The following is a 9,120-nucleotide window of genomic DNA, read 5'->3' on the forward strand; positions in this document are numbered from 1 at the left end:
TAAAGTAGAATCTACTTGTTGTTGAAACTAGAGATTATTTGCAGCCATTTGTTTGACAATATCTTTTAGTGAAGGTCCAGAAGGTGCAGAGCACACAACCTCAAATTCCTCCAGATGCTCATGTGGATCCTCACCTGCAAGACCCCTAAACCTTGGAAATAGGTGTATTAAACTAGATTTCAATTCAAAAGGAACCGAAACATCAGAATATTCAATACAAAAGTCATTATAATTAACATCAGGAGCAGCAAACTGCCTTAACGTTCTTTGATCATCCATGTAATAAAAAAAATACAGAAATACCAACTATGTCCGAAATAGACAAAAACAAATAGAAAGAAGAAAAAAGATTAAAATAAATTCAGAAAAATACAAAAACACCAAACTTAATCTAATGACGTGAAATAAAAAATTTTGATATTTGTTTTGGATTTTTTCGACACTATGAAAACAGTAAAAAATTCAATTAAAAATAGAAAAACAAGGAATTTGACAAATTTGACGTCAGAGTCCCTTACTCTATTGATTGCACGATTTTTCTGCTTCCAGTAGGTAAAAAACTTATACAATCAAAGACAAATTTTCCAAAAACTGGTTTTTTCTGACTCTAGACGCAACTCCGAACGCGAAACTGTAGAAAAATTCGGAAAAATAACAGGAAATTGCAGGACAAAAAAACACACAATACTTAAAACTAAACTATTGGCTAATTCGACAAGAATCCCCGGCAACGACGCCAATTTGATCCGCTGTCGCGCGTAGATCAATAACGAGTATTTTTGACAAAACGTAGTTAACGACAAATTGACTCGGATTATCGTTCTCACAAGGATTCTTGAATGAATTAACCAATGATAGTAACGATTAATGGCGTTTTGATTGGTTTATGATTCAATTAAAAAAAATTGATTAAAATAAGTGATTATTGAAATAAGCTGTAGCAACAATTTACTGATTCGGTCTTTGCCTATCATCGACTATCGTAATTCTAACCGCAGATTAACTATTCCTATTTGATTGTAATATCAACTGACAAGCGCAATTGATAGTATAAGTTATATGTTCCTATTATCCGAATTAAGCAAACGGGATTAAGTTTCATGAATTAAGCAAACATGAATTAAACGGGCTCGATAACGAATTAAGCAAACGAAATTGTGACTATAGTTAGGATCACACAATCAATCGGATTAAATCAATATAGCATATGTAAATCGGATTAAGCAAACAAAATACATATATTAATATTGAAAGGAATAAAAAATCTGAATAAGAATTACTAAAATCTCAAGGTATCGAAACCCGAATACAGCAAATTGTTTGGATCGATTAGTTCTTCATGAGAATTCTTGCCAAAGCTTTCAAGTCTTTCGTGAATAGTGATCCTCCTAATGTTATGCGGCTGCTAGGTATATGGAAAACAAGGAATTTGGTTTACAACCCAACTGGATCGAAAACATAACCCAAGCCCAAAACTAATGACCCAAAACTTAAATAAAACTAATGCTGCAACTTCAACGAATTTTCTGGCCCTGCTACATTCTGATTCAGCTCTCGACTTATGAACAAAAGTTTGCGATTGTTTGCCTTGGAAACCCTAATTCATCTGGGTATCTTATGTGACTTCTTCAACAAGTTTCTTCAACAATTGATCAAATATTTCAAGGGATACTTCACATCACATCATCCTACACATATATGATCCTCCATGAGTTCCAAAAGTCAAGATAATGTCAACCTAGAAAGATGGTTCATCTAAAGTTATGCCACATAAAAATAAAAAAATAAAAATGATCAAGCAAAAGGGCTAGGAGGATGGTCCATTACTTAAATTCATACTTATTTTAATACCCTAATTTTGACCCTAAGATCCCTCATGACATCATGTTATTGCACAAGTGCATTGCCTCAAGGGTCATAGCATGTTTGGCTCCTTAACCCTAGGGTTGGGACTTGTTTGAGTGTTTTGAGACCACGAAGCATGCTTGTATTATATATTATTGCTTTTCTTATTTGATTAATAACCAAAAGCACAAAAATATGTCACTAACTCTTTTTATTTTTAAGCTCAAGTGATCATGTGCTCCACAATGCTCCTAGGAGGTTCCTAAGCCCAATGCAATGGCTAGATGAAGATGAGGAAGAAGCATCACAATGGTCCACAAATTTCCTAATCATCATATATGTCTCCCAAGTATATGAATTTTCCAATTTGATCAAGATAACCCAAAAGGCTTAAAGATTGTTTCCCAAGGAAACCCTAATTCCACTGTGCTTTGATTGTGCCTTGCCCATGAAGCAATCTGAACCTCTGATCAAATTTAATCAAATTAAGTTCTTTCATTCACCATTTTATGCATATATGAGCCTATTTTATGTCTCTCAATCATTTATTCATCAAGATTGGAGGTTTGACTTCGAAAAGCTGACCAGTTAAGTCATCTGACTAAGCTGAGGTTCAGTGAGCTATACGATTTGATCTGTTTGTCAAATGAAGATGACCCCAAGAGAAACATTGTTCCTAAGAACCATATTAACAACTTTCATGTTCATAAAAAATCCATTTTAATCTTGGAATGTCATCATTAATTTCAAAATATTATAGGTCATTTTGACTGAAACCCTAATTTTAGGTCAACTTACTAAGGGCATAACTTCCTTAATTTTTATGATTTAGAGGTGAGACCAAAGTAATTGAAAATATAGAGATGTATACTTCAAATGTTATGTTGGAAAAAATTTCATAATCCTAAAATAAATACATGTGATAATGAAAAACATTATAGGTCATCTTGGACCTAGTTCATTGAATTTGAAAAAGTACCCAACTTCAAATGCCCATAACTTTGTCATATAAAATCCAAATGATGCAAACTTTGAGTCTAAATTGACTAACTTTAAAATATCTACAACTTTGAAGTTGGCAATTGTTTCATTTGAATCTTGTATCATGAGCACAGAGGGGCTTGATTAAGCTTACTTTTGGGTGACTTTTTCAAAATGATTTGAATATGTTTTACACTTGAATTTTCTAGGCCAGTTTTGATCAATTTGCACATGCCAAATGATTTTTTGCCCAACATGACTTTTTTTCCTTATTTCAAGTGCTTTCCAACCATTATTCACAATAGTTCTTGGGGTCTACCATTTGGGAGATTCGAATTTCTTTTCATTATGTGCATTTTTGATATTTTATGATTAAACTTGGTATGCAAGCATTTCCCACTTCATGTGCACGTCCAAATGCCTTCTATGTGAACTCAGCAAGTTGCTTCAGCCATCCATGGGCCTCCCACCCGTCCATAAAGGCCCATGCACTCAAAATTTTAATTCTCATGCACACGAGCAAAGTGTGAACTCAGCCACATTCAACTATAAATAAACACCTCATGAGATTCATTTCACAACCTTTTGGGAGATCCCATATGCTGCTGCACTAAAACCATAACCCTCACCAAAGGAATCACTCATAATTTTTCAAATTTTCGAGCTTGAAATTCAGCAACCTTAGCTGAGTTTTAAAGCCAGATTCCTTAGCCAATCATCTTCCATACATCTAGGGATCAAAGAGGAGCAAAGATCTTGGAGAATTCGTGGCCAGAAGTTCATCAATTCAAAGGTATAAACTCAAACTTTTTGGATCTGAAACTCCTAATTCAATGTAGCTTTCTTGTGCTTTGTGGTTCTCTGAAGTCCTCATACTTGAGGCAAGCTTTTGATGCATTCGATTTGCCATTTCATGAACAATCCGTGTGGACACCATGATTTTCTCCTTCATCTTTCTCTTAATATAGGAACATTGAAAGAAATCCATTGGTACAGTGATGATCTACATCACACGAGCTTCATTTCCATATCCTTGTTTCATATTTTTGTTAAGATTTGTTTTCTGCAACTTTTGGCCGGAGTTTGTGAGTCTGGCCGGAGAAGATGGTGGTCTCCTTACTAAACTTTTATAACTTTTTAGATGGATTGGACGCTTCACGGTGAAGATGCAGTATATCACAACACTTATTTTTTTAATATTTTTGTTTTATATTACATGTATCAATAACATGAACTTTTATTTTTTTGACAAATTCCAAAAGATTTACAAACTAAGCTCAAGATATCATGGACAAGTGCAATAGGAGATAATGAAATGTTCTGGAAATATGAATGGTCCAAGCATGGAACATGTTACTACGATGGGAAGAATTCAATACAACATACAACTTTTGGAATGAATTTAACCTTTTTAATACACTCAAGGCAGAAGGGATTGTCCCTGTTAAAGGAGGCAATCAGTACACTACCGAGGCTGTAACAAAAGCCATCAAAAAGCACTACACCAAAGACACTGCTACCTTGACTCCTCGATTCATGTGTTCTAATTCTCCACCAAATGAGTTATATGAAGTTATTATGTGTTTGGATCATGACAGAATGGATGCCATCAACTGTACAATGCCTTCATCTTGTGGCAACTTATTCTTATGGAAATTATAATTATAATTATAATGATGATGTAATATATATATTGCTTCCGTATAGATATACTAAATAAAAAGGAAGCAACTATGTATTATGAGTGTTTATTTATCTAGTATGCAAGAGATTAATTAGTGTATACACATACAGTTCTGCGTAATGCGCTAACATAAACTGCTAATTTTCCAAACTCACCAGGACCTCCTATTAAACAAATAAAAAAACTCATTAAATAGAATAAAAATTGCACGAAAGAACTCATATCAAATACACAAAGTTTGTTTCTCAAATTTGAATATTTTGGAAAAGTGAAGAACATGCATGTTACAGACTCTTGTATATTACATATTTCATCACATGTGTGAATCTATCAAGGCAAGTACAAAACACAATAATAAGAATGTTTATTATGCATGGCTTTTTTTTGAACTATTTTATCAGAGTAGGTTGGTTGAGACTCTCGTAAATTTAGGTGCTGATGAAGATATGCAAATCATATATCAAAACATTCTCTCAAGTGTTATGCTAGGGAATATGAACATTATCAAGAAGAAAGATGTGATTCACACCTATCATGCATCAGGATTAGGAATGACATCACTTAATACATTCATGAATACATAAAGTTTGTTAGAGAAGAGACGGGAGTAACACTGACGATGTAGGACATTCCTTAAGTTCCTGAAGGTAGTGTATACAAGCCTTTAAGAAAGAGGAAAAAAATTTATTATGAATCTGAAAAGGTAGTTCATAAACCACATAAGAAGAATGTTCCACAATTGACAAAGATTCAGAAGGAGGTTCAATAAGTGTTTTTCACAATTATCTTGATGCCTACCAAGATTAAGAGTGGAGCTACTGGCAATTCTCCTCAGAAAACAACCACTTTTGAACTGCTTGTTAATAAGAAGAAGTTGAGGAAGATGGTGCTACCATTTGTTGATGATGAAGAAGTAAGGATGAATAACCTTTCCTTATGAGAACAAAGGTTGTGTATAATGATGCTCAGAACATTCCTGATAACATGAAACTATATCACATTTTTAGACTTGATTTAATTAAATTATATCGTTATTTGATTCAATTTATTTTATATTATTCGATATTACTCGGATTTTTCTTATTATTTATTTCAGGTATCATTATTTAAAGCACATGTGAAAAAGAAAGAAAAGGGGTGCAAAAAGAAGATTTTCTAGAAAAGCAGCAAGCTGAAGCACCAAAGCCTAGCCCACGTTTGGAACAAAAAAATTGCTGTCACGACCGCAACAAGCACGTGCCGATCGCCACGTCCTAAGACCTAGTGTTACGACCGTAACACATAGTGTGACGGACGTCACAGATTCCACTCCTATATTTTGGGCTTTACGTGCGTGACTGAGTGGACGGTTTCCCATAAATTCTCTCATGCACTCGGAGACGCTTTGAACCATACTGAAGACACATTCTAGGAGACGGTTATCTTGGGAGGTTAATATAAATAAACCTCACAAAAGCCAATTGAAGCGCTCTCTTCTCCGTACAATTTTTCCAGCATTCTAATTTTTCTAGCAATTTATTTCTTTTTTTTTTCTTTTTCTTTTAGTTTAATTTCCGAAGCATACAATTTACTTTCTCACAATAGTTTCTACACCGGAAACTATTGTGTAATTTTTACTGGATCTAACCTTACGTTAGATCATAGTATTTTATTTCCTTGTTTTTACTTTCCTATCTAATCGAGAATTGTGAAGAACAAATCCAACCGACTTGTGGTGGAGTGTTCGAGGATCGAAGCGTAAGAGATAAAATCCATATTTCTAGTATTTTTCCAGGTTCATTAATTAATTGATTTATCGTTTTAGTTTACATATGCTTTGTTCCGCTGTTTATATATGTTGTTTGTTTGATATGGCCGTATTTATGCATGATTATTGTTTATGCATGTTTATCATGTCTGGCTAATTAATTTAGATATCAGTATGTAGAGTAAGCGGAATAAAGGAATCCAAATTGAGTTGGTTTAAATTTATTTCAGAATATAGTCACTCTTTTTCTGGTCTCAATTTACAAAGTTAATGCCAAGGTTTTTGAACGAGAGTAAAAGACATAAAGAAGTTAAAATCAATAGAACGACGGTTTGAGTTTTTAACTAGACAGTGTAAATTGAACATTAACTTTAAATCAGGGCGAAATCAATTTTTAAGGTTAATTAAATTCTAATTATTTTCAAAAATTATTTTTAAAAGTTAAATGTGAGGGCGAGAGTTAAGCATTTAAGCTTAATCATATAATCTAAGTCAACAGAGCGAGAGTTTGAGACGAGGGCGTTTAAACGGTTAGTATTTTCTCAAAAGGAGTTTCTATAGATTCTATTATTTTCAAAAGTGATTTTAGACTTAACGAAATAATGAGAACGTACGTTAAACTATAAAGTCATAGTCTAATTCAACAGAGCGAGAGTTTGAGGAAAAGACTTTTAATTAATAGTGTCTACTGAAAAGACTTATTTTAAAATTAAGAAAAAGACCAATGAAGATTTGATTCCCCAAATACGACGAACTACATACTGATATCCATATTATTTGATATTTTATCTAGATCCAAATTTAGTTTTATTTTTTCCCCCTAATCATTAAAGTATCATCCGCCTTAGCTTTACGCAGTAACCCTAGAAAAATGGTAGATCGATTCATTAAGCCCCTGTGGGATCGATATCTTTTAAAACTACGCGATTAGGTTGTGCGCTTGCAGTTTTTGGCGCCGTTGCCGGGGAACTTTTATTTAGTCGATATCGTAACTCTTCTGTTACGCTGTAGAGACTAAGGCAATTTTTATTTTTTCCCTTTTTCGTTGATTTGTATGCCACACACTCGCTCACAAGGCGAGCCATACTACTTAAAAATCAACGACGTCGAACGATATCTCCGATAATTACGACGAATTCGGGAGTATCGTGCTAGAAACAATCTTCCTCTAATCGAAGTTCCTGATCTCAAAAATCTCCTTCCTTTAACGATACCAGCGATGGCCGAACCAGCTCGTGCTCTTCGAGATTACGCTGCTCCGTCGCAGGATGAGCCGCATTCGAGTATTGTTCCACCCGCAATCGAAGCGAACAACTTCGAACTTAAACCTTCGCTGTTGCAGGCAGTGCAACAGAATCAATTTTTTGGAAATCCTACCGAGGATCCAAACCTTCATTTATCCGTATTTGTACAATACGCTGACACTGTTAAAGCTAATGGTGTCACTTCAGAGGCAATTCGACTTCGTCTCTTTCCTTTCTCGTTAAGAGATAAAGCTAGAAGATAGCTTCAGTCTCTTCCTTCCAACTCAGTCACCACATGGAATGAGTTGAAGAAAGTCTTTCTTGCCCGATATTTTCCTCCAAGCAAAACAACCATGTTGAGAGCCCAGATAAATGGATTTAAGCAAAAAGATAACGAATCTCTTTTTGAAGCATGGGAAAGATACAAGGACATGATGAGACTTTGCCCACACCATGGTTTAGAGGACTGGTTAGTAATGCACACCTTCTACAATGGTCTCTTGTACAACACAAGGTTGACAATAGACGCCGCCGCCGGTGGTGCGCTTATGGATAAACCTTACACCGATGCTTATCAACTTATAGAGAGCATGGCCCAAAATCATTATCAATGGGGAAGCGACCGAACAGTGGTAGAAAAACCTCAAACAAAAGGTGGCATGTACGAGATAAGTAGCATTGATCATGTTAATGCAAAAGTGGATGCTCTTGCCTAGAAAATTGAAAGTTTAAATGCATCACCTCCAGCCACCGTGGTTTCCGTAACTCAAAATTGCGAGGTCTGTGGAATTCAAGGTCACACTCCTACAGATTGTCAACTCCTAACAGGAATTCAAACAGATCAGGTGAACTATGCTCAAGGAAATCCTTACTCGAATACCTATAACTCAAACTGGAAGAACCATCCTAATTTCTCGTATAAAAGTAACAACGCTTTATACGCACTAGGTCAAGCTCCCAGTCAAGCTCCAGCTGTACCACCTGGATATAAAAAGCCGACCCCATCTACACCTAACAATAACGTTCCTAGGAAATCCAACTTGGAAATCATGATGGAGAACCTCATAGCTTCTCAACAGCAAACCAATAAAGAGTTCTTAAACCAGAATGTACACACTAGCGAACAGATTAAACAACTAGCAAGTAAAGTAGATGCCCTGGCTACCCATAACAAAATGTTTGAAACAAAAATCTCGCAAGTAGCTCAATAACAAGCGTCTACTGCTGCCCCAACTGGTACATTTCCTGGACAACCACAACCTAATCCGAAAGGCCACGCTCATGCAATTATACTACGAAGTGGTACAGAGGTAGAAGGACCATCTGACCCAAGGATTGAGAACCAAAACTCTAAAAAGTCAACTGAGGAAGAAGGTAAACCTAAGGAAAAGGAAGAGTGTAATAAGGAAACCGTAGAAAAAAAAGAACCTTATGTACCTCCACCGCCTTACAAACCACCCATCCCTTATCCTCAAAGGCTAATTAAAACCAAAATTGCGGGCCAATTTAAAAAATTTGTTGACCTACTGAAACAATTAAACGTCACAATTCCTTTTACAGAAGCTATTACATAAATGCCCTCATATGCTAAGTTCTTAAAAGAAATTTTATCTAATAAA

At 35.2% G+C, this 9,120-nt stretch overlaps 1 non-coding gene across 1 annotated transcript; it reads right to left on the reverse strand.

Moving 5' to 3' along the window:
* Positions 1–7,854: 7,854 nt before the first annotated feature.
* On the reverse strand, positions 7,855–7,961 carry LOC127099250 (small nucleolar RNA R71). Its single transcript, XR_007793777.1, has one exon. It is a non-coding gene; the product is annotated as a small nucleolar RNA R71 (small nucleolar RNA).
* Between the last annotated feature and the right edge of the window lie 1,159 nt (positions 7,962–9,120).

This window comes from Lathyrus oleraceus, chromosome 6 (assembly GCF_024323335.1).
Source record: "Lathyrus oleraceus cultivar Zhongwan6 chromosome 6, CAAS_Psat_ZW6_1.0, whole genome shotgun sequence".
Lineage (NCBI taxonomy): Eukaryota > Viridiplantae > Streptophyta > Magnoliopsida > Fabales > Fabaceae > Lathyrus > Lathyrus oleraceus.